This window comes from Pinus tabuliformis, chromosome J (assembly GCF_031772625.1).
Source record: "Pinus tabuliformis cultivar Carrire ecotype Pingquan chromosome J, CPIR1, whole genome shotgun sequence".
Taxonomy (NCBI): Eukaryota; Viridiplantae; Streptophyta; class Pinopsida; order Pinales; family Pinaceae; genus Pinus; species Pinus tabuliformis.
The window spans coordinates 995,355,313-995,383,111 of record NC_142295.1 but is presented as its reverse complement, the minus strand read 5'-3'; the positions used below and the strand labels follow the sequence as shown (position 1 = coordinate 995,383,111).

General features: G+C 38.9%; 1 protein-coding gene across 1 annotated transcript in view; it reads right to left on the bottom strand.

The window, feature by feature from the left end:
* The window catches only part of LOC149230185 (uncharacterized), a 116,116-nt gene that overhangs the window by 27,860 nt on the left and 60,457 nt on the right, over positions 1-27,799 (bottom strand). The window lies entirely within an intron of this gene.

The window sequence follows — 27,799 nt, the reverse complement described above, 5'->3', positions numbered from 1 at the left end:
TGGTATACATGGGTCTTGGCCTAGAGGGAGCAAGAATATTATGAGTCTTTTGTTCCTATAATGCCTTCTCTTTGGGTGGTCATTAGTGATCCTTTGCTTATCATGTCTTCCAAGGTTGATGTTTCCAACTTACGTTGGTGCATTATAGCTTTGCATTCGGTAATTGCCTCTCATATTTGTGAGGTTGTGCTTTAGAAAATCGGGTTGGTTCATGTCAGACTCTAGTTTCCTCACATTGGTTTCATCTCCTCTTCCTAACTCTGAGTGATGGCAAGGGTATTGTTTTCAAGTTAAAAAATTTATTGGCTCAGGTGGTCTCTGTGTGGGGGACAAGTTCTTTGGACAAGTATCAGGGCATCACACCCCCTCTGTATGAGGTTTTGAGTTGTTTTTTATTCAGGGTGGCCCCCCTCATCTTGGCTCATGTGTTGTGTTCCTTCTCCTTGTACACTACTACCCATATTGGAAGTGTCTCCTTCTATTGGTTGTATGGTAATAGCAGACCCTTGGAAAATTCTTCCACCTAAGTGGGAAAAGGCCATAGAACAATTACAACAAGTATTGAAGCATCTCTAAATTCATCATCAATAGACGATGTCAAATTTCGAATGTAATTATGGAATTCTTGGTGGAACTCAAAATTGATCTCAAATATCTTGACTTTGCCAACAACTGTAGGATCTTCAATTCTTCGCCTAGATGCTATAACTCATTGCTAATGTCCACGTCATTCGATTTCCCTACTGGTAATTGATCTGATTTGGCAAAATCTTTGTCCCTTCCTTCACCAACAATTGTAGGATCTTCAATTCTCTGCATGCCAACCACAACAAGGTGGAAATTCCCTATTGAATTTGTCATCCCCAACCATGCAAATCCTACCAAATCTATATGTTCCTCCTGATGATGAGACTGATCAAGGCACTCATGCTTGCCCCCCTGCTTACGTTTAGCAGGTATGCAGTTTAAATATATTAAAATTTTAGAGGTTTATGTATTCTTTTTCTTTTTCTTTTACTTTTAAAACACCACGGGCAATTACCATTGGTTTCTAAAACCACCAGCTTTAAACCACTTAATGAAGAATCAAAATAATATTATCTACTCTTCACGTAAAAAGTATAACTTACCTTTCACGTAAAGAGATTTTGTATTCCTTTTTTTTTCTTTTACTTTTAAAATACCATGGGCAATCACCACCGGTTTCTAAAACAACAGGGTTCTCCACGTAAAAAGTATAACTTACCATTCACATAAAGAGATTTTGTATTCCTTTTGTTTTTCTTTTACTTTTAAAATACCATGGGCAATCACCACCGGTTTCTAAAACAACAGGCTTCTCCACGTAAAAAGTAAAACTTACCATTCACATAAAGAGATTTTGTATTCCTTTTGTTTTTCTTTTACTTTTAAAATACCATGGGCAATTAACATGGGCTTCTATAACCACGGGCTTGTAAACCACTTAATGAAGAATCAAGATAATATTATCTACTTTTCCTTCTCTTACTTCTCTTACATAGTTTTAAATATATTTGGAAAGATTCCCTCCTATCTTTATTATGCATTTTTTATCAATAATGTAGAACCTTTTTTATTTATTTTTTTAAATCTTTTTTTTGTAATCTTTATATGTACTTATTTTTTTTCTTTTTTTCTTTTTTTTTAAATTGATTTTTTTCTTTATTTCTTTTTAATCTTTGTTTTTTGACTTTTTATTTTTTCTCCATACATATATATTAATTTTATTATTATTATTAATATTTAACGGTCAAATGCTCGATAGCGAAATGGAGAAACTCCAAATTCTTGTAGCTAAACGCTTCAACGAAAACAATGTTGATGAATTTATCAGAGAACACGAATATGTGCAACGGTTGAGCTACTAGAGGATCGAACGGACCTCTGATACCAATGTAATGACCAAAAGTCGTATATGCAACGTAAATATTAAAATACTTCGTAGACAAATACATCCATTGTAGGACAATAAATATAAATTGTATATTATATAAAAAAATGATGTAGGATGAGTACAAATGACAATGAGGGTCCTGTTTATATAGCTAGGTAAGTACCCTTTCACGAACAAGCATGTCTCTAAGAATTCCTTTTCATTATTAACTAACTAACCATTAGTTAATTTACTTATTATTTATTATTATATCAATATTATTATGATTATTATTTATTATCTATTTTTATTTATTTTTACATAATTTATGTTCATAACAATATCCTCACAAATGATTGTAATCATTTCATGTTTGGTTGGTAACAGGTGATCATGCACACATAAGGAATATCTAAATCGAGGAAGTCAATCCAACTTTAAGCCAACCAAAGTAATGAGCTTTGAGACTTCGACATACCAGCATCAAAGTGTCGAGTTCAAGCCAAAGGACTAGCTACTACAATGAAATCTAATGAACAACAGACCAAGTATGGATATACATCATACCCTTGCGTAGTATCAACGAAACTCGAAACACAATGTAGAAATTAGATGAGACTAAACACTGCTTCAAGGTGGAAGGCTCAAACACCAAACTTTGCAAGGATGATGCACTGAAAGATTATCTATTTGCATCAAATGAAACGACAAAGGAAGATGGGTTGAACTCTGTATATTGAGGCCCGATTAGACTCTATTAAACAAGGTACTCAAACCTTGAACCCATATAGAATTATGGGTTGGATAAGAGTGTCCATGATTGACATTTTGAACGATGTCTTGAAAGTGATGTTGAAAATATTGTCTATCTAGAAGGGCCAGGGACCCACAACCCTTGTTGGGGCTAAAGTGCATGTCGCACACTGAAGCGAGGACCTATGAATATATCCCCAAATAAGTATACATGGTGATAATCTCAATCTCCCCACCCTTGAAAAAGATGTGGTGATTAGAGAGAATCTTCTTTGATGCATTGAAGATCATGACCTTGGTTTTACATGGGATGATTGTCAATTGATGAAGATCACAGAGAACAGCCAAGACATCCAACTATCACTACAATCCATTTAGGGATGACGCTAGAAGGACCACATCATTTGCAAACAAAAGGATAGAAATCAAGGCATGGTATAGAAGGAAACCATCACCATCCTAGATGTGTTGAGTCAAGGACTCCAACTCGTCAATGTAGATCCTAAATAATGTGGGAGATAGGGGAGAAACATATTTAATCCCAATAGCACTCCAAATGAAATCTGATAGGCCATGTGTTATGTGTAGGCGACTAAGTACTGACCCATATAGACACATAATGGTTGACAACATGATCCCTAAGATGCCAATGTCTTTGAGTCTCTAGAACAAAGCATCCCTAGAAAGCAGAATCAAAAGCTTTCCAAACATCTACGAAACAACAATAAACATTTGAAGAGCAATGACAACTTTCCTCAATGATGGCCTTGAGTGTAAAAATCCAACCTATTGTCTAGCTCTGAGATGTCGCCGCTCAAGCTCCCCAAGGAACTTCAAGTGGAGAATTCTAGCATAAATATTCAACGTGTGGCCCACCATGATCATCCTATAGTTATTGGGATTAGAGTTGGGTCCTAATTTCCATATCGAGCGAATGATGTGATGTGACCACGTTAATGGAAATCCTATTTGAACCACATGGTTAAGGAGATCAATTAAGTAAGGAACTACAAGATGAAGATCGTGTTTACAGAAACCATCCTCGTCTATTTATTTGTGTTAATTTTAGTTAACAATGGTATCTTTTGTGCTTAGCACAATTAATTCAATGTTCCTTTAGCAACCCAATGACAATTTCAATTTAGATTTCCAATAGCAATCACATTAACAGTAACTCATTATTGAGTTCCTCCTTGGCGCAAGAATACACAAGCTCCGACGATGAACCCTAATAGCCTTGCCGCCACTTCCCTTCCTTCAGCTGCCCTCTGGCCTCTGCTCGGCCCTGCCGATGATGGTGATGCGCGCTTCAGTCATGGAATGTTGGTTTCCTCCTTCAATGTTGAACCGCATGTCTTCCAATCTCTTCTGAGAGCCCCCCTCACTCTATTATGTTCCGCTCGGGACTTTGGGGCAGCGAGATCACGGCCCTCTGCTGCTGCATCTCGCACCCGCCGCCCCCTTCAGATTGCAGACGCAATGGCTAAGGACGAACATGCAGATTATACTCCCGCTTCTCCTCAGGCGGCGACTCTTGGGAAGACATATTATGCTCTGGAAGGATGCTCATCCCTATTAGTACCTCCTCTGTCCCCCAAGAATAGCCGATACTCTGTTTTTAATCTTCAGAATTCCTTCAGCTCCCTGGATCTGCCTGGATGGAGCATCTGGAAGCTCTATGGGGCGGAAAGCAATGACAGACTCAATGACGTTGGGATTCTCCCATCATCTCCTCACAAGCCCCTGCGGCAAGTTCAGGAAAAGAAAGCCCTTCAAAGCACCTGCCTCCTCTCGTCTCAGATCTGCAGAGGAAAGCGAAACTCTGACTTCTCTGCCTCGTTTCAGATCCAAATCATGCTCATCTCTGGCAAAACTCTGCTACAATGGGTGAGCTCATCGGATCTAGTGCAGGACCTCAAGCATGCTCTGGAACTCAAGCTGGGGATTCCCTCTGCAGCTCAACGACTTCTCCACGAAGGTAAACAACTTGAGGATCTTTATCCCCTTTCTTTTTACAGCATTAAGAGAAATGCCTCCATTATTTTTACCCTTCGTTTGAGAGGGGGAGCTGTAGGACAGTCATCCTCAGCTAAGGCGTTTTCATACAAAGATGTTGTCCATGCTCAGATGCCTAAGAAAACAGTTCCACCAGTTCAGGCTCCCAAACCTTTTTTGGTGGACAAACTGGAGGAAACCCCCTCCATTGAAATAATGCATCCAACGCTGGATGAGCAAACCCAAAAGTTTGCAGAGCATGCCATTATTTGCAGGTTCAATGGGCTATGGCCACACACAGCAGACCTCTACCAATGGATTCACTCTAATTGGACCAACAATTGCAAGGTTCTGTTATGCTCAAAGGGCTTCTTCATTGTAGTGTTTGCTCTCGATGAGGACTACCAAAGAGCTTTAACTGCAGGCCCATGGTTTTGGGGCTCAGCAGGTTTATTCCTCACCCCCTGGTTCCCAGATTTCGATCCCTCTACAGCAATCATCACCAAGCTCCCAATCTGGGTCAGACTTCCTAATCTCCCGGCGCATCTATGGCACTTTGTTGTATTCCAAGGGATCGGCAATTCTCTAGGCCGCTTTCTAGACACAGACATTTCTAGAGGGGAAAAGGGCCTATACACCTTCGCCAGAATCTGTGCAGAAATAGACATGAGCAAAGGTCTCCCTGACCAGATCAATCTCAAAATTGGAGACTTCCATTGGACTCAGACCTTGGATTACGAGAACACAGCCTTTCGCTGCCGAAACTGCCATCACACAGGGCACCTTCAGAGCTCTTGTCCCTCGATGCCTGCCCAAAAGAAGAAAGCCAATCCTAAGCAGAAATCCAAAAGCTGGAAGCCTCATGACCCTCCCCCCATGGACGATTTTGATTTCAGCTCGGATGAAGAGGAGGAGATTGAGGAAGGAATGGAAGCAAAGCTGGCACAGGATCCACCCTCGGCTGGGCCTGAGGATTCGTCTGTCCAGCCAATCTCTCAGAAAAGGAATCATGAATCCTCTACCTCGGATTCAGATAAGGAAACCTCTCAGTCAGCCCAGCTCAGTTTGCAAATCATGCCAGCTCAGTAGTGCCCTCCTGAATGGGTCAAAGTTGGTAAAAAGAAAGGGAAAAAATGCCGAATAGTTGATTCTTCCCATGTTGGGTAGAATCCTCTGCTCTGTTCTTGCTCCTCTGTTCTTCTTGTTTCTTCCTGCTCAGCTCTACTCTCTTCTCTTTTTCTTCTAGGGGCCGAGGTGGATAGCCTATCCTTTCCGGCTGCCTGTGTTCTTGCTTCTCTTGGCTGTAACTTCTTATTGTACAATACGTCCTCTTAATAGAATTAGTTTTTACTGAGAAAAAAAACATTAACAGTAACTCTTGATAGAACATAAAATAAAATGTTGAAGACAAGCCAAGACGAGAAGACACCAGATTTGGCGAATGCCAGGGAAAAACGCCAATGTGGGGAAAACCCTTTGATCAATTCTTCTTAATATTATATCAAATGTTCATCAAAGAGAGAGAGTACAAAAGTCAAAATAGAATCACCAAATCAAAGTCAAAACAACCCTGACAAATGTGCAGTCAAACTCAACCCTAATCAGCAAGTCAAAGATGGTCAACACAACAATCAAACAGTCCTCGTGAAGCTCAGTCAAACCCAGTCAAATTCAACTTGATAAGGTGGTCAAATTCATCCCAAAGCAATCCTGAAAATTGTAGTCAAACATGGTCAACTATGTGATCAACTCTACGGTCAACCCTACAGTCATCCTTGCGGTCAAAGTGCCCAAAAATTCTCGGTTCTTTTGCCAAACTGTACGACCTGCCAAAAATGAAATTTCCCGCAAAAATTGCAGTCAAAGGATGAATCAAAGTTCTCGGCCAATGTTGGTCAAACTCTTGCAACAGTCCTGAAATTCGACCCTGCAACTTGCCCAGAAAATTCGTCCTTCTGGCACACGTGTGAGAGAGAGAAGATCTGCCCAATAGTTGTACAAACCAATGAGAGAAGGAGAGAGAAGAAAATGTGTGATGATGATGATGATGATGAATGAGGTGAGAGGGCACTTGTATTTATACAAGTCGTTGAGGATGAAGAGTCACGTCCATTAGGCTTCATGAGCCTACATGATGATGTGGCCAACCTGAACAATTTGCACATGTGTGGGCATAAATTCAAAAACACACTTCTTCTTGTCCAAATTAGATGATCTTTATATCAATTTTGGCCCTCTCGAAAAGAGGAATTTAATGCAATCGTCATCTCCATCAAATGAGTTGTTCCAAGGTGGATTTTGACCCTAGTTGCCAATTTTAACACTTTGTTGTTATTCATCACCCACACAGCATTTCTAATGTTCCTTATTTGAAAACAAGAGGCATGAAGAAGGCGGAGATGTAACCTAAATCCAAGGCTACCCAAGAATAAATGGAGATGTGTGAGAACAAGGAATTTACTGCAATGAGTTAAGAAGGTACACAAGTCATGTCCCCTCTAAGCGATAGAGACAATTTTTGCAATGAAAAAGACGACATTGGGAGCCTTTGATGTTGGGGTAAGAGGGGTGAGCATGGGTGAGTGCACGCCAAAGTTGGCAGTGGAGTACCTTGCATTCTTCATCATAACAATGATTCGTAGGTCAAGAGTTGGTTTTTGGGGAGGTGGAAGTGAGTTAGGTGGAGTGAGGGTAGGACTTTAAGGCTACATCTGAAATGATGCATGAAAGGTAGGTGTACTTAGTAAAAGTGGAGTTTAGTGAGGAGAGTTGAATCTTAGAGGACAACATCTGGCAAAGGTGGGTAGTAAAGGTGTCTAGGTCCCCCTCCTAGAAATGGAAAGTAATGCAGGGTGGACCTTGGGGGTGTGGAGTGTGGCGAGAGAGGGGGGATGTCAGCCTGGAGAGAGAAGGAAAAGAGCTTGGTCTACAAGGGTGATGGGAGAGACAGTTAAGTGAAAAAAGAGGGGGAGTAGGTTCTAGCTAGAAAGGAAATAATCAATAGCACTCACCCCTCCACCATAAGGGTGACAAATTGAAAAAGTGAAAAACTGGGAAACAAAGGAGCCCATTAAGAATCCACAACTACTGAGACTCTCCTATCTACGAGAGGTATCAACCATAGGTTGTGAGAGGCCCCAACTCATTGTTTGACATCCAATGAAGCCCCATGGCCACTAGATCTATCTCTTACATACTAAATACATCCTCCAACCAGTAGTAGAAAAGAGTCCATAGACTTCTGGTGTTGGCATTGAAGTTAACTAGAGGGATAACTTCCCCCACTACAAAAGTCAGGGGATACCAACAAAGAAATCTACAAAGGGATCTCTATCAAGGCCATGAGCCTCGTCCAAATATCCTCAATACATTCATACATCCAAATCACTTGTCCTTAATAATGACTACATAATCTCTAAATATAACTATTCACGCATTCAACATGCTACCCCTTCCTTATTAGGCCAACCCTATTACATAAAAAATTACACACTACTTGCACATTTAACCCCATATATGCCTCCTTGGGGTCATATCACTACCCAACTAAACCTCGGCGCAAAAAACACCAACAACGAAGTCTTAAAATAAAATTCATGAAGCACGCCAAGTAAGAATCAACAAAGCACTAGCTTCTTCCTCCCTCAAACTTCAACGTTAGAACAAACATACTCAAACTTAGGGGTAGGTCAAAATTTCCTCAAGCTCAAGGATATACCTCAAACTTAGGGGTAGCATAATAATCTGACTCCCCCCACCTCCTAGCCACACGCTCTATTTCTTCCATGCTCATTACTCTACATATTTGTGTTTGGTTTTGTAGATATACTTCCATTTCTATTTAATTAGCTTTTAGTTTCAACAAGCCAAATCCTATCCCCTTGATACATATGTACACGAATAGTAGAATGTATTTTAAAAATCTCAATTGCTCCTTTTAGTTATCGTTGAACAATAATATGATATTTTATTTCTTTCTTTTTTTCTCTACTTCTAAGAATAGAAAATACCTACTACTGAGAAATTATCAATGCGTTCAATAGAAATGGACAAAATTAAGATGAGGCTCACTTCCCATCCTATAATGTTCAAAGACCACTTCTCACTTTAGGAGCTTTTGGTAGTGATGTTATGAACATTTCTTTCATTCAAAGGACAATCCAGCGATATCGCAATTGTTATTGTGACCACTATAGGTGAAAATTGTTCCTTTGAATTCTAACCAATCTAGAACTAAATTACCTATCACAATTGTGTATCTTCTTAAAATAAGGAGTGTCAAATTTGAAAATGCCCACAAATGACTCAATTTAGTATTTCATAATCTTGTTTTCATAAAACATCACCTACTTTCCACCCTAGAATAAGGGGGACTATGATTTGACCAAATGCATATAATTTAATATCCATAAATCCATGCATTTATTGATAAACACGATATTAATATTATTTTAACGCATAAACATTGAAGGAAGGACACAAAGGCAAGGTCCAAGGTAGCCAAACAACTTGGAGAGGTCATTTCTCTTTAACATAGTTCCATTTGGCACCAAGTACACACTAACCACCTTTTAGGACTTATCCAACAAGAAAGGTTACAACCATAGCCATGACGCATCAATAATTTAGGTTTACCAAAAGATTCTTAACTTAAATAAATTACACACAAATGCTTGACAAAGGTATTTATTATAACAAAAGATCCATCCTCTATTAAGTTCTAAGCTATACCCATATCAATAATATAAATTAATTAACTAACATATATAATATCTAAAATGCGATAGAGTTACCAAAGACATTGATCATTATCAATACATAAAAAAGTAGCTAAAGTTGTACTTTCAAGGATAATGAATCCACTCACATTATAACGATGCAGCTTCCTCCAAAATCACAAGGCAATCAAGACTTCATTAGTTGTCACAAAATATATGATCAGAAAATCTTCAAGAATTATATCCCATAGTCAAATGATTAAAGAGGAAAATAGTTGCAAACTTCAACCAAGAATGCAACCGCATCTCAATACTCTATGCTAGGCAATTTCAAAACATGAATAATAATAAAATTTAATATTTTAAAGTATAAACCGGGTCATGATTCAATGGTGAAGACAGAAGCGTGTCAAGCCACCAACTAAAATTTAATTCCCTAAGAGGCATGAATAAGAAGTTGGACCTAGATGCAAGTTGTGGACAATTTTGACAAGAAAGTATGCCCTTCACAACACCTTATTCAAATACAAGTGCTTGTGTTCATTGGTTCAACGCTTGAGGGGTGTCCCCCCACCACATAAGAATGTTGCTCCAATGTCCAGCCTCTTTGGTCCAATTGTAATGCTTCTCTTGACACTTCAACTTATGAAGCAATTTCAAAAAAACAAAATATAAAAGTAAAAATAAAATAAAAAAGATTATGATAAATTTTATCGAAAAGCTTAGCCTTCCAAATTAATCCCACTGGTCCTAAGAGCACCTTCGTTCATATTACCACTACTAAAATTAGCAACAACACCATTCCAAAAAGAAATCTTTGATTTAGGTTTTAAAGCTTAACTTTAGAAGGGGTGGTGGGTACCAATAAAATTAGCAACAACACCATTCCAAAAAGAAATCCTTGATTTAGGTTTTAGAGCTTAACTTTAGAAGGGGTGGTAGGTGTGTGTGTGTGTGTGTGTGTTGGGGGGGTGGTCATTAATGATCTCGAAGGAAATCAAGAAACACCTTTGAATCGAGATTAGGTAAAGCATCAAAAAACTAAGAGGAGGCACTGGATCTATTTCAAGGGTTGAGGATTATCAATGAAACTCATATAAAAACACTTATTGTTATTAGGGACTTCGATTAATTATCAAACTGATGTTAAAATCCCCCTAATCCAGTGATGGAAAGCTTATAATATCTAATGAGAGGATAAGAAAGGAAGCCATTGAGTTTGAAAGCTAAGGGCACTCAATCAAAATGCAAACCCTCTGGCCCAACGTAGTCATTCTTCGATGTTGTGATAGTCTAAGAACAAAAGGTGATGATACATTCTTCCCTGTTTCTTAAGAGTATTAATCCATAGTTATGAATTGGACTTGCATGAGAGAAATAGAATGCTAATTCACAACAGTGGGCTAACTATGATTCACAGTGACCAAGGAGTGAACAAGCCTAATGGCTAAGAAAAATTGTTTCCTCCTAAAAGTCAAAAGTTCAAATCCAAAGTGGGCTAGAGAATATACACCTCCATAGACTCTATCACTCAAATTGTTGCATGAAGGGTGGGGGCACGGTCCGTTGTCCCACAAACAAGACAGTTTCATACAGCAATTTTGTTCCTGGCTTGGTTCTGACCTTAAAATTAAACTATTATTATTATTAATACAATGGTGTTATCCTCACACATTTGGCAATTAATGTGGGAGAAAGCTCATCAATTTTTTTGGATGTTAAGTTTTATTTCAACTAGGATAATAGATTTCATTATAGGTTTGAAATTTGGGAACTTTAAATGATTTCTGCACTTATTGCTCCTTGTTCTACTTCATACCAGACCAAACTAGGGTTTTAAATTGGACTCTGGTTATATTAGACTACCCTTGTGGGACCATAGCCCTAGTATTTTGAGTTCTAGTTCACATAACTCTAGTTTGCATGGCTTGGGTTTTGTTGGCTTTGACTTGAGCAGTTGGGGTTTATGTACCCCAGGTTCTCTTGAATCTAATTCTTGTGGCTCAACTTGGTGGTCTAGTTGAATCGGTTCATTTAACCTTCCTAGTTTCATTGGTTTTTGTGCGAATCATTTTCTAGATTGGTGACTTGGATTTTGTCTACTCCTCTCGAAGCCTTCCAGACCCTTTTCCTTTTGTGCAAAATTGGAAAAAGTTAGTCCTCTCTAAGAAACTCTACTATGTTATTCCCTTTTCTAAGGCAATGTTAGAAAGTTGGTTATGCTACATTGTTAGTTCTACGCAATGATAAGGTGTTTTTCAGGTGTCATGTCGTGTTATTGGTATGGATTATGGGCATACTAAGAGATGCTCATCATGTGATACCACCGACATTCACAAAGTTTTAAGAAGGCACAAAGATTATATCACTGATACTATGTACTCAATTTTTGAAATTACTAGTAGGATGCATTCTTAGGATTTTGAATATGCATTCACACTAGAAGCCCTCCACAATCAAAACAAACAAATTACAGAACTTCAAGTTGAGTATGTAGCTTTCTGCCAAATGGTTGCAAGCCTGGTAAGAAATACTACAACTAATCTAAATGCTAGGATGCCAATTGGGATTACAGTGGATGAGGTGAGAGAAGTTGAGACCGCACAACAACAACAGAAGGATGTGGAAATGTTGAATGTGGACCATAAATTTTTGGCCAACATAAAGAACCGAAAGGAAGCTTACATCCATCATGCTTTTATCCAATAATAGTGCATTGCACCCATTTGCAAAAGTACCCATGCCTCTTCAACCACATAGTTTCCAAATGACAAAGAATTCTTTTATTAGCTCCTTAAGAATCTACTCCATCCAAGCAAGACAGTTCTCCCTCAATTGACTCTCTGATAGCGACCATTTTTGGGGTCGCCTCAAATACGATTTCCTGTGGGTTATCGCCCACAAAACTCGGCTTTCCTCTCATTGCTCTAATATTACACTTTTCATGTCGAACCAAATCTCAGGCCCGCAGAATCAAACTAGTTCCACCAGAGGTCGGTAGGTCAAGACAGGACAATTAGCCGGAAGGTCGGTTTCCGCTATAAGGTCAAGGGTTAGGCTCCTCTATAACCAACTACGTCGAATGATCCAAGTCCCGACCAAGACGACTGTGTCCTGCCCCAAGTTAGAGGTCCAGAGAGGCTATTTATCATGCGTTCAATTCCTCAAAGGCCCGACTCATTGTTTCTCTTTATTCGGCTTCATCAATACTTGGCTCTCCACAAATTGTCTATTTCAACCTATAATATACATGCAACTGCAACATACACCCACCATACGAAATTTAAACACAGGGATACTCAATTATACCCTTCATTAAATCAATCTTGATTACATAGTGTGGCATCACTAGGCCTGTTACATTGGGTTGGCTACCCTCTCAACCTGGTCTATATTGTTATTGCCCACCTTTTATAAACATGTGGGCTTACATTTAAATACAAGAAGAGAGAGCAGTGTGGATCATTTCGAATCCATGATTCTCTCCACATCATTCTAACTACATGCCTAAGACAGAAAACACATACAAATCCATCGGTGGTTATACAAAATTCGAGGAAAATAACAGCCACTCAGCCACGTCCTCGCCTTCTGGACAGTTGGATAATCAATCTTGATTAAGGGGGGGGTCGATGCTCCTACATCACTCTTGTCCAGGAAAGTAAACTTACCACATCCCACCACAGGATGCTTTCCTACCCCAGCTTCCCTCTGTCTGGTTCCAGATTGAAATTTTGTAATCTTTTCTTGATATTAGGAGTTTTTCAGAACCTATACTAATAGTAGTTACCCCCTCTACAAAGAAGTGTTTTGTCCCATTGCATAGTAAATTTAAAATTTTGGACAATTTCCAAGAAGTTTTTTTGGACAGTTACCATATTATGTTGATCAGTGCAGCTATAGAAACTTTTCTAATACAAAATATACCCATTCTTGTTAAGCAAGAACATTAAGCAAAAAGAGGATTTTAGAATTTAAAAGCCAACCTAAAGCTTGCTAAAAGCCATTAGAAAGACAAAGCCTAACCTCAGAAAAATCTTCGAACAACTCTTTAATTTTGTCTAAATTAGCTTAAAAAATCAAGCCTTGGACTTGGGCAAATTGACCTTGAACTTAGCTGCAAATTAGTTGAATAAATCAATGATAGACTCACCTAAAACTAGACTGACTACATGAAATATTCATGTACATAAACTGAATGAGAGACAGCATGTTATTGACATAATTTTAGTATAGAAGAAACTTAGTTGCTCATTCCACCAATAGAAGAACTCTGCCTACTTAAAACCCTTTCAGAAATTCTATATCAATAACCGTTACCACCTTATGTATAATAGCAAGAAGAATCCTCAAGATCTTGTTGAAAAATGTGTAACTAGGCTCAGTCTTCATAAGTATGAAATGTATTCTTGTAAATATAAAATGAAAAAGAAGTTATTATTATTATTCAAGCATGGGTTTCATGCTCATGTTCTTTTATTTTATAGGTCAAGCACCCATTGAGTGCTTCTAGGGTTTGTCCTAAGTATAAGAATCATTGCCATATACTGGAGACCCTATGGGCACATTGTAAATTGTAAAGAAAAATTTATTTTGTTTTTAAATGTCAAAATACCTCCAAGATCAAGTTAGCCTACATGAAGAGCCACGTCCACCCTTGAAGAAGCCTATATATAGAGAGGAACTCGTTCTCCATTTGTGTCACTCACTCATCTCTTGATATGCGAAGAAGCAGAAGAAGAATCCATCGAAGAAGGAAGTGCGAAGAAGAGGAAGTCAAAGAAGTCGAAGTGTTTCTGGGCCTTATCTATCTCTCTTGGGAAGATTGAAGTTAGGGTTTTTGCGTTGGGATCTTCTGTGGTTCAATCTTGGAAGCAGAAGAGAAGGGAAGGCAAGTGAACATCTCTTAGGGCACCTTATTAGCCCTAAGACTCAAGACAAGGAAAGTGAAGTCAAGAGGAAGGCTATTAGAGGGAGATCAAAGTCTCCAAGAGAAGCGGCAGCAGTTGCTGGGGAGCATAATTTCGAATCTACTGGGAGGTTGAAGATATTGCAAGAGGAGGTCGTGGTAGACTTGATCTTGTAGGGTATTTGTCTGAGTCTCTGGGTCATGGTATTTGTCAATTGAAAGATCTATAAAAAGAGGAGATTTACGGGTTTTCCCCTCAAGAGGAGGGGTTTTGGCCCTGGCTTGCAGCTTATATATTGTCATTGTTCTTATTGTTTTGGTAGTTGTTTGATGTATTGCACATTGGAATAATAATGAACAAAGCTAATAAGTAAAAGACAACACAAACAGTTATCATGTTAAGAGAATTAACATATTCATTGCCCTAATGAATTCTCAACAGATCTTTCCTGGAAGCGATCAGTTTGACAATTGAAACAAAGACAGAGAGGGGGCTTCACGTTGCCTAAAGTTTGATACCAAGAATCGGTATAGAAGGTTCACTTATTAATTAAGCTAAAAAGCAGAGGTAGCTTAGATTGCAAGCAACTCAATTCGAGCCCCCCAAAATCAGTTGGGTTTCATTAAAATTTACGCACACATATAAGAGTGCGGACTTAGGGTTACCACAGCATCCAATTAAGCACTTATCAAGAAGCAAGCAATATGATACCACAGTGATTTCTTCAGCATCCATACATCAGCATTTTAATCAGTCTGTGATCAGAAAATCCCAGCATCTGCTTCCAGGACCTAGGCAGCCTACAATCAGTGCTCGACTCAACGTAAAGAGACAAACATAGTGTTCATTCTGAAATTCTGAGATTATGAAAAGGATCCTTTCGCAGTTAAATCAGATTAGATAGATGCTGATATTAAGGACCAGTCAACATGCATACTTGACCACAAGCACTGTTTTCATCGGCATGTTCATGCAGATCTAATAGTTCTCTGGGACATGACAAATCAACAAGTTCCTGATCCATCTTCAGTCTATAATCCTCGCTACTCTTCATTATTTTAGGTCTACACCATACCAGCATGATAATTGTGGGTAAAATGCAGCTTTTCTATCAGATAAAATTACCAGTTAAGATCCTTGAGATAGCATTTCATCTAGGTCTCTGAGATTGCACTGTTTTAAGGGGAAAGAGGGCTGACACAAGGCATAATTAGAATGATTCATTCCTTATAATTGGGGCTGGCATCATCAGGAAAGCAGAGGTTCATAATTATTATAAGCATTCTTTATGATCAGCGCTTTAGCACTTTTACTTAAGGACAAACGCAATGAAGGATGAACCATAAACAGTCCTTAGATCACGCTTTTTTGGGGGGTCTTTCAAGAGATCAAAACATAACAAGGGCATAGGTTAGAGATAGCATAAAAGTGCTCCATATCTAGGCTAGGCTAGTGCTGCACACTACAGATCAAATTCAGCCTTTGAAGAGTAACAGTCTATCCTACCTACAGTGCTATTTTGAAGAAGCTTCTCAGTCCTTCCTTGAGTTCAAATTTTGCATGCGAACTATATTTGGGAAGGAAAAGCAGATCAGATTCAGACGAGAAAAGCACTCTTAGATTAGCACAAATATTCCCAATTTTCCCAATGTCTTCAAGTATAAACGAAAAAGCTAGAGGAGGATTCAACCCATTAGATCCTAGCATCCTCCATTCTTCTACAGCTGTCAAGTCTTCTTCTCTTATCCTCTAAAAGCTATAGTTTATCTCTTCATATGTCAGCAACATCTAAAATAATGGCAATTTGTCGAAGTTCCCTTTGCTTCCTTTGGGAAAAATCAGGTCTGGAATTGTATCAGGACTCTGTACATTGCATCTTTGATTAATGAAAATGGATTTCTCCACTTTAGGAAAATGTCTTATTGTGAGAACTCCTTTGTGGCATTTTCACTTATGATTTCCAATTTTAGGATTTCTAATCAGCAAAACTTTATCTGATATCACTTGATGATCTCATCTTTCCACTTTTCTCCATCGCCCATGACGACTTGGCACCAGCAATATATGCAACTCAAAGCATATTTTTACGAGGTTAAGTGCTGAAACTCACAAATCAGTCAGTTACAGTTTTACCTGTGTTGTTCAGAAAATTGTTCCCCATCAGTGCACATCTTCAGCTGACCCAGAACACCTTGATATTCATGCCGTAGTGATTATTGTGAATGATTAAGGAATACTTAATGAAAGCACAGCAATAGTGATAGAAAGATTCTTTTAGAGGAATGTGCATGAGCCAGCCTTAGACTCACCATATTTATCAGGTTCTATTTTAGTTTAGTAGCTGCTCACCTTTTCTTAATTTATAAATGTTTTTCACAGTTTTGTTTAGGGACACAGATCTATCTTTAGAAAAAGTGCATGGTAGAGATTCAAGAAGGGTTTCCAGAATTAGGTAGGATGTACTTTCTGAGGTAAGGAGGCACTCTTTTCTAAGAAGCCTTCTCATGGAGCTATACTCTTCCAGGCAGCTGGTGTTAAACAGGGATGGATATATTTTTGTAAACCCTAGTCCTCTCTTAGTCTATAAAAGAGAGATAGGGTGACTTCACTAGGCAGAGTGTTTTGAGTAAGTTAAACAATTGAGTTTTGAACTATTGCACTGTAAATTTCTTCCTTCAGTTGATAGAACACAGATTTAAATTTGTAGTTGAGTGACACATTTTGTACACGCTGTCCATATTTTCAGAGCAATCTGTTTGCAGATCTAGCATTCATATTGCCCTTGTTTCGAGAGGCAATAATCAGTCTTTCCAGTTCCCCGATTAGGGTTTAGATTTTCCGAGTGCAGGTCTGCTTACCATGTTTTCAAAAATTAACAATTAGGAGATTTGAAAATACCGCTGATCTGCAATACTTTATTTGTACATATGTGTCCTTTCTTCGCAGACTCAAAACTATACTTGCAAATTTTCAGAGTTCAAACAGCAACACAATCTTGGGTGCACCCTACTGAAACTAGCAGGCACTAGACTCAAAGTGAGAAATTCATTGTTGGCAACAAGGATAGCAAATCAAAAGAGGAAATACAACAGTCAGCAACATCACACAACACCATTCCAGAAGAATGACTGGTGCTAATGATAAGAAAAATAACAAGGGATGTTTGCAAAACGTAGGCATTTAACTAGGCACTCAAAGTGAACAACCTAGCAGAATGAATGCACACTATCAATCAAAGAATATTCCTCACAGATGAGCACAAAGGCAGAGGCACGAAAGGCACAAATCATAGAGGCAAATAATAGATGCACAGAAACCACAAAAAAGCATCCATGTATTCACCCAAATGGCCACCACATAAAGCAGAAACTAGAACTTTGTGGGTTTAGAACTAATATGCCCCATAACATATTGCTTATGATAGTGCAGTTGCAGGCCCTGTCATATCAATGTTTTGTATACATAATGAAAAAGAAAATACTCTAGATCAGAGCCCACAACACACCATAGTAGCAATGTGCCAAAAATGCAGAACTGTCTTATAGATGACAGACAAAGCATATTATAGACTGGAATAGATTCACGCATCTGCAGTCAGAACCGCCATTGAGGAAAGTACTCCAGCACACATATTATAAAAGAAAACGAGATATGCCAATTCAGACATTTGCCCGTGACAGTCCAGATGCACACATTTTAAAAATCGTAGAGGGCACTTGTGAACATCATTATAAATATGATGTTCCAATGAAGGATTGACCAATGGCTGTGTTACCGCTCAAACTAGCAGGGGTCCTAGGAAGGGATCCTATAGGGCAATTACTAGGTCAAGGGAAACCACAGAGCAATAGCCCACTGTCACCTCAGCTAAAGCTCCTTGCTCTTTATGGGCTTTCACTGATGGAAGGAGACCCGGTATAAGAGGAATTACAATAATGGATGTGTTAATGAGACTATAAAGGGTGATCCCCAACACTTATTTGTAAGAGAGACTCAATTGTGTGGATTTCTTGCTTGGAAAGCAAAGTGATAGGCTCTCTAGGAAGGGCTAAGAGGATTCTCGAGGCTAGGGTTTGGGAATGTAACATGTGAAGACGATTCCTAGGCCTGGAAATCCTTATGGAGACTTGGTCTTCATGTGATCTTTGCGGAGTTGAATTTGTAAAGTTGTGGGACCACACAGGACCACGTGGACCCAAAATTAGGTCAAGGAAGTGGAATTGATCAATCAAGGAAGCGCTTGACCTAATTGTGGAAGGGAATGGGATCAATGGACTAATCTTCTTAGGGTAGAATGAAATGATCCAAATGAGGTCACTAGCCAAAGGAAACCAAGGGAAAGAAACAATCCTCCGGCTAAGGCTTGCAATATCTCAAAATCCAACCGTCGGAATTTCATGAAAATTGGAGGGCCTCTAGAGGAAACCCTAGCACAATAATGGACAAGAGATCAAAGCCTTTTGATGGCTAGAACGTGAGATAAGTGATAACCTGGATGACCTACAGAGGCTAGGCCTAGAAAGAGAAGGAGAGGTGAGAGAAATATACGTTTAAAGTGACCACCTATTGAAGGACCAGTGCCTTGTCCTTTGGGAGAGGTGGAGTTAGGAGAATTTATGGTTTGGAAGATGTTTGCCCAATCAAGGAGGTCTTCAAGCAGCTTCACATGGCATTAGGGGATGAGAGCAGCTACTTGAGATCTTTAAAATTCAGTATGCAATACTTGTTGACTTGTCAAGATGTATTTCAACAAAATAATCTCTAGGAACATTCACCCATTCATACATCGCCCATGCAATGATGCAACGCTATAAAAGATCAAAATTTCCACAATTTCGCATAGGAAAACAGTAAATTTTAGACTTGTATAGTGAAAATCCCAACAACATTCATGTGACAGAGTAAATAACAAGAATAAGCATGAAAATATTACTTACATGTACAAAATAGTATATCCAATCATCGTGTTATGCCAATAATGAAGCTCCAAGACGATAAATAGATCCAAACATCAAAATTCATCCATAACATCCAAACTCGTCCTCCAAAAGGGAATGCGAAATTCTCAAGAGCTACTAAATCCCAATCCAAGTGATGGTCATGAAAATGAATCACCTCACTTGTGTTTATACAATCACTAATGAGTTCTGCTTGCTTAATTTGGCCCGTGCAATAATAACATCCCTTGGTGACAAGCCCACCAAGATAGCTCAATGACATAATAATAAGCCTCTCAAGAGGCTCGAATGATCAATAAAATGAATCATTGGGCCTTTGAGGAGGGCCTAATGAAGTCCTAGGTGTACCATGATGTGAGAATGAACCTCAAAAAATCAGCTCCTGAAGCATGCTCCGAGCTGGAGCACATCGAGAGCAACCCTGGGAATGCGCTCCATAAAAAAAATTGTGCTCCCTGCCAATTCGGGAGCGATAGAGAGAAATATTGAAGATTGGAAACAAGAATTTTTTTAGTGGGGCAACCTAATATTCAAGCCTATGTCCCTAGTATTGATATGTACTTCATGGTAATGTCAAATTCTTAAACGTGACTCAGGATGTTTGAGAATGGTTCCGACCTCATTGGATTTCATATGGCGAAAGTAGAATTTTAGATCTCACTCAAATCCAACAAACTTATCAATTTTTCAAGATTTCAGGATTGGGGGGATTGCAATGTTTCCATTAGATTTTGTCATGTACTAGGGTATGGAACTCAAATTTAATCGATAATACCAAACCCTCTATGTACCTTGATGTTAATGGCATTGGTTGTCGAATTCCCCTATCATGATCCTACTAAAAATATACCCATCACTCAAACAAAATTTTAACTTGACATGCTATGTTTTTTCTATATTATGTTAATGCTTAGAGGGTGATATTACTGAAAAAGATCCCAAGATAGGCAATGATTTTGATGATTTTGGATGCTAGAGGCCATCTAGAGCCTATTTGTTGATGTATTTTCGGTTTAAAGATGGATTGCATTGGATGTTATTTTGGTTATGTGCACCCTTACATATATAAATGAGAACTTATAATTTGTGGACTTGTGGTTGATGACGATTATAACTACCAGATGAATGATGTTTATGGTTTAATCCATGCTTTTATGATTTTTATTGCTAATTCATCATTCTACATGCTTTTGTTGACATATATGCATGAAAAAATATAAAATATATATATTATATAAAAATCACTCCAAAAATCGCTCCCAACCCGGAAGCTTTCGAAAATGTCACTTGTCGCTCTCACTCCCAAGTAGCCTAGAAATAGACAATTTAAAGGTTCCTTGCAAGAACCCACTTTAACATCGTATAGAAAAGGCAAAGGGACAAGACCCCATCACCATTAGGAGGATGTTGTCTTCAAATTCAAAGGGGCTTGGGCTTATTGCAATGTCAATCCTTTTGAGTTTAATCAATTAATGGATATCTAGTAGAAGAATGGCAAGACAAACATCAAATATGATGAAAGGATAAAGGAAAGATGAGCTAACTGAATTATCAATCTCCAAAAGAACAAAGAGTTAGTTGGCTCATATTAGGACTAATCTCATGTATTTAAGTGAAAGTTCAAACACAAAGGCAAGAACATATGGAAAAGCAATGAGTGCGCAATTAAAATGGAATGAGAAATCCATGTTTCTGCAAAGGAAAAAAATAAGAATAATGAGTAGGAATAGGGATCTCAAGAAATGGAAAATTAGTTCAAAAAGAGAAGGACATGTTACCACTCAAACTAGCAGGGGTCCTAGGAGGGGCTCCTATAGAGCAACTACTAGGTCAAGTGGCAACAATGGAGCAATAGCCCACTATCACCTCAACTAAAGCTCCCTACTCATTACGGACTTTCACCGATGGAAGGAGACCTAGTATAGGGGAAATCACTAGGAGAAAAATATCAATGATGTGAAACTAGTGATTCCAAGAGCCTATTCAAGGGAGACACTTTAATGATAGAGATTGCTTGCTTTAGAAGCAAGATGAATGGCTCCCCAAGAAGAGTCAGAAGGAGACCTAGATCTAGGATTGAGGATTATTTCTTGATGTCAAGTGCCCTAGACCAAAGAATCCTAGAAGAATAGGGTTTCTAAGCAATCCTTGTAAAATTGGAGTGACAAGGTTGCAAGACCACAAAGAAGCCCTAATGGACCCAAACGAGGTCAAGGATTTGGAGTGAAGCTTCAAACAAAGGGTCTTGACCAAGTGAGGGAGAAGAAAAGGATCAAAGAGATAAGATTTGACTTTAATGTTTAATGCAATGATCCTTGAAGAAGCCACTAACAAAGTGAGACCTAGGGAGAATGGCTTTTGAACTAGGGCTTGGCAAAACTTGAGATTCAACCGTCGGAATGGCTTCAAATTTGGAGGACTTCTCAAGGACACACCAACGCAGTTCTTGACCAAGTTTCATCAATTTTGGATGGCCACAATAGATTTTGTGTGATGCCCTAGGAGACACTAGGGTTAGGGCTTAGAAAAAGAGAGAAATAGATGGAAAGATATTCGTTTATGTGATCACCAAGCATACGACCAGTGCCTAGCCTATTGGGAGAATGGAATCAATGAGATTTCGACCTTTGGAGTTCTTTCTACCCAATCAAGGAGTTCCTCAGCAGCTTCGCATAACCCTAAGGGCAGCAACTAGGTTACCAAAGAAATTTATACTTATCATTGTTACAATTTTTTACTTATCAAGGCAATTATGAAGATAATGTGCCCCTAGGAACATTCAGACACTATACCCAATCATGTAACATATGCAATACCCTCACAAAATGAAGATTCAACTAATTCGCATTTCAATTAGGGCATAAACTTTGATTCAATTAGCGAAAATTACATACATCATACATGTATCATAAAATAAAGAAATATACCATGAAAAAACACTTACAAGTATAGTGAATATGTCCAATCATTAAAGATCGACAAAAATCAAAGCTCCAAGACCTAGAAACGATTTCCAAATGTCAAAATTCATCAATGTTCATCCAATTTGTCCTCCAATAACTATAGTGAAATTCTCAAGAAGAGATAGAATCCAAATCCAAGTGATGATCAAATGAAATGATCATCACATGAATATATATCCTCCCTAAGGGGTTCGATTTGCCTAATTAGGTCTAATAATGGCCCAACTGATAAAATAATGTGCAAAAATAACATTACTTGGTGACAAGCCCAACAAGGTAGCTCCATAATACAAAATAAGTCTCTCGAGAGAGCAAAATAACAGATACAATACGTCTAAGGGCCATTGAAGAGGCCTAGTGGAGTCCAATGTGTGCCAAGATGAATGAATGAGCTCCAAACATATTGATAAAGAGGGTGGCCCCTTGGTATCCAAGCAAATGACCTGTCGTACCCCCAAGTGGTTGTGGGGGCACAAAAACATCCTCATGGGTCTCCAAGAGGATCGAACAAGCCTGTATCCCATTTATTAGGGTTGAAAGAGTTATGTAAGCCCTCCCATTGTCTCCCATGGTGAGACACGTCCTCCTCCAGGCCCTGGATCAGCTGCCAAGTGTGTGGTGCAAGAGTGTAGTCAATTGGGCAAGGTGGTCCAAGTGCATCATCATTGTCAAATAAATGTAACACAAGAAAGCAACGAGTGTAACTGAGGATTCCATGAAGTGGCAATCTATTGTCTACTATGGTGGAGGCCCATGGCTCTCGACGCTCACCCTATAAATGCCAATAAGACCCTCTAAAGGGCTTGGACCCCGTATAGGGTGACCAAACCCAAGATGAAGACCCACCTGCAATGTTGTATAACATCCAATGCGTACCCTAACCTTCCAACACAAGCAAACATTAGTGCAATTGAGTAAATGAGCTTACAAATCATGGAACCAAGTGAACACTTCATAGTGGCATGCCCTTCCATAATGGGATTTAGAAAGTGCAAGTGTCTCCAAGTTCAAGAAGGTTAACCAAGGACTCTATTAGCTGGTTTCAACCTCTAAGGGGGGCACATGTCCATGGTACATCCATCAAATGGCAGATGGCATGTGATATAATGATGAAATGGAGTGGGGCATCAAGGGAAACCTCCAAGCCACATGCCACAGTACAAGGGCATCTATAATAGGGGAAGCCCACACTTGGGTGTATGGATGTAAGAGGGAGCAATCGTTGTAAATGAGTTACCCTAGCCTTTGTTTTTCCACCCCCCTTCATATGCCTTTTGCCTTTTCTTGATTTTCATTTTATAACTGCTCGGGGCCCCAGGGATGAGGGAATGGCATGATGTGTAATATATAGCCGTAGGTACCTCCTTAAGGTGGGGCAATTCGTCGCTCACCAGGGGTTGGGAAATCATGGGTTCCTTAATGATGAAACGGGTCGATATAAGGGGCCCTAGGAACCAGGGTGATGGCCATAATGATAGGGATAAAGTTCATGTTTGTTTTTGCCCACATGCTAAATTTGTATGTCCCAACCATCTTTTGCATTTTCTGGTATGTTTCCTATTAAAAGTGGCCAAATTATGCCTTTTCCTTCGGGGCATTCTTCCAAGCCCCCGACCCAAGGTGTGTACAAGGAGAAGGGGAGGCTAACTCCTTGTGGACCCAATGGGCAAATCTGGACCCAGATAGGAAATATGGTGAATCGGGTTATAATGAGCGAAGGGGAGTGATGTATATGGTGTCGGAAAGTGGACCACGCGACCAAAATCGGGATTTCCAAATTATGACACCCCTAAAGCTAGTAGCCAATAAAGGAGATCCCACATGACTAGGACACAAGGTTAACCACCAAGTTGGTCAAAGCAAGAAGAGTACAAACCAAGCCCATTCTTTCCACTGAATCCCCCCACCAATCCATGCCTTGAAGTGTCCATGATAAGTAAGCAAAAATACCCAACTACATAATGAAAGCCATACCTTCGGGGTTGGAAATGTTGGAAATTGTAACTAGGTTCAGTGTTCATTTAATGTATTTGAGTCATCATGAAATGTACTTGTCAAAAGAATAAAGAAAAGAATTTTTATTATTGTAACAATGACTTATTAAAGCATGGATTCATGCTTGGGTAATCATTATATTAGTCAAAGTCCCCATTGTGGACTCCCAAGATTAATATTGAGTTTATAGAGTCATTGTACATTCAAAGATATCCTTCTTGGGCTTTTGTATCATGTAAAGAGGTTAAGTATTGAGTCAAATATGATTTATGTATCCTCCACACCAAGTCGGCCTAGAAGAGATCAAGAAGACCTAAGGACCCTAATTCGACCCACAAGAAGCCTATAAATACAAGCTAGTCGAAGTCATTTGGAGTATCACAACTCAAGTTAGTTCAATATCTCAAGAGTAGTTGGGGAAGTGTGAAGTTTATTGTTAGGAAGCCAAAGGAAGTGTGAGTTTGGGGAAGTCTAAAGAGAAGAAGAAAATCAAACTTTTGGTGCCTCTCTCTCTTTGTTTCGTGCCCTAGTTTGGGAGATCAAAGTCTTCCAAGTTTCATTGTTGTCGGAAGTTGCTGCCTAGTCGAAGTTGTTGGACGGGGTCAAAGATCTAGGAGGCTGACTTCGTGTGGAGGGAAGGTTTCGTCTTTGTCTAGGGTGAAGAGTCTCAAACAATACTATTGAAAGGAAGAATTATCTTCACTAGGTTTTCCCCTCGAGAGGGTTCTACTACCTATATCTTGTGTCTCTTGTTTTGTGATCTTCATACACACATAATATGGTAATTGCTTTATGAAAGATAAGATAATAAAGAAGTTGAAGAAGCCAACACACTCACAAGTAATTATCAAGAAAGGAGAATCAAACCCTAATATAACTACTTTGATTTTCCAACAGGATGGCCCACCTTCAAACATATGATCGTGACAGATGGGCGAGGGTGCATAACAGTTGGCTCAGGTGGCGAAGATGGTAGCACATCAAGCTATCTAGTCGCTGCAAAGGGTTGTTGGTTACTGGCTAAGGACCATCTGCGAAAGAAATTTCTCCTATGGATGTCACCCACAGGTGGTGGGTAACGAGACCTAGAGAAGACAAAAGGCCAAGGCAAATAGAAGTCAATTCAAGGAGAAACTTTGTCACTCACAAGTTGAATAAATATAATTATTGCAAGGATCTTAACACTACATGTAATGTATGGGTGAATTACCCATAAATGCAAGAAACAAGAAGTCCAATCTAAGAAAGAAGAATAGTCATCAGAGAGTTAGAATGTGCTTTATGCACAAAAACACAACAACAACAATGTCATGTTGTTAGGAGGGGCAAAAGCATGCAAATGCTTCCTGTTAGGGATGTGGTGACCTACGCACACAATTGCATTTATAATATCCCTGAGTACCTAGTTTGTCGTTTAAGTAATTTGCAGGACCATGAAATAAACAAATGTTCAAGGTTGTAGATAATGTTTACAAAAGAAAGACCTCATAACCACAAGAGCTCACCCTAGGGGATATGGAGCAAAAGAATTAAATATTTAGGAAACATGGAGTCACTTCTTGAAGACATTGTTGAAGGATATACAACCATAGCAAACCCCCATGGAGATCTTCTTAAAGATGGACACAAACACTCAAGTGGGCAACTAAAAGGCATGCAACATTTGAGATGTTGAAAGACAAGATTATACATACACAAATATTAAGATTTCCATATTGGAATGCAGTACTTCATGTCCACGCTAATGTGAAAATTAGTTGAAATGCAACAACTGGAAATTATTCCTCTGATTGATTATTATTAAGTTAAGTTGATTTGCTACGGCAAATAATGAATAATTCAGACTGCAATTTCTTCATAAATAAAACATTGCAGAAAATAAACTGGAAACTGAAAAATATAGAGCGCAAACACAAAAATTATGACGGTTATTTTTTTGACAAATGTCCCCGGAAAAACCTAATGCAGGAAAATTGGTGTAGCAAATGAGGGTTTCATTATCATGCAACACTGAAATTCTAAGTACAATTTAGATGCCCAAAACTAGCAATCCTCTACAAGAAATTTTGTCCACAAAAATTACTGAGACAAATCTTGTCTCATCCGACACTGATCCAGCTCCAAATCTAACACAAACTAGGTTGCTCGAAACCCCTGCGTCAGCCTTTGCACAAATGTTGCGTAGTCCCTCACACACACTACCTAGATGTTGCTCTAATCAAGTTGTCTAGCCCAACTCAGCGTCTGAGAATGACTTTCTAGCCCTTCCGAAATTTCTTCTAGCATCCAGCGACTGAATCGACCCTCACTCCAACTGAATCAAACTCCTCCTCTGAAGTTGCCCACACAATCCTTACACAACCTCGTTGAGGAAAACTCAACCCTCTTACAACTGACTCTCTTGAACTAGAATCTCCTATGGAATCACTATCTCTTCCACTCACTGACTTTGCTTCCCCTTTGGCTCGAACTTCTCTTCCCTGCTTAGTTGTTGCGGCTAGATAGCTCGATCTGCCAAAGGAAAATTGATCTCAAGTATTTTTTCTCCAACCACATCGACCTTCTCTTATAATCTCTAGTTAGATCACCAACGGCTACGATTAAGTCCTTATCGATGGCTGAGATCATTTCTAAGTCAATCCATGTGAGTTTCTATAGAATTCTCACCTTTCTCAATTAATTCCCATTAATTAATCGATTTCCCTAAGTTAGACTTAGGCATTTTTTATTATCGATCATCTAATTTAATTGAGTCGTCTCCAGGTGGAATTTCCAAAAACGATTTATGGATTCTGTAGATCTCATATGTTTTAGCTCTCCACAAAGTTTGAGACTAGAACACCATTTGATGCTACAAAAACTAACAGCTAACACTTCCTGAACTACAACCAATGTTGACCTAGCACAACCAAGAAACAAAGTAACGAAACGCCTAATATACTTGTCCAACAAGAAGTTATCACTAACGAAGAGAAATCACACAACAATACAAAGGATGTGTTAGGTATGCTATAGGCACTACAGAAATTATACCATCATTTGCTTGCACAATGCAAACATTCGATTTTTCATGTCCACGCTAATAGTATTTCATGTCCAAGTTAACACTCCCTGAACTACAACCAATGTTGTCCTAGCACAACGAAGATACAAAGGAATGAAGTGCCCAATATATTTGTCCAACAAGAAGTTATCACTAACAAGGAAAAACCACACAACAATGGAAAGGAATTGTTCGGTATGATATAGGAACTAAAGAAATTACACCACCATTTGCTTGCAAACATTCGACTTTTATGTGGTTCGTCAAGCACTCAAATATATAGTTAACAAATTAGTATTGTAAAGAAGGTTGAGCAAGCGACTCACATTATTTCAAGAATACAATTTTGAAATTTTGTCAAGCAAGGGAAATTGCATTTGCAAAGAGATCATTTATCATTGCATAGACAGTAAGGAGAAAGAGAACACAAAATAAGAAGACTTTATTGACACAACATATTTTGTGCACAAGGATCTCCCAAAATTTTATAAGATGTGCTCCACTTCTTACAAAATGGTCAAGCGTTGAGTGGGATGTCCACATCACAAGACTCAAACTACATGTCAGTGT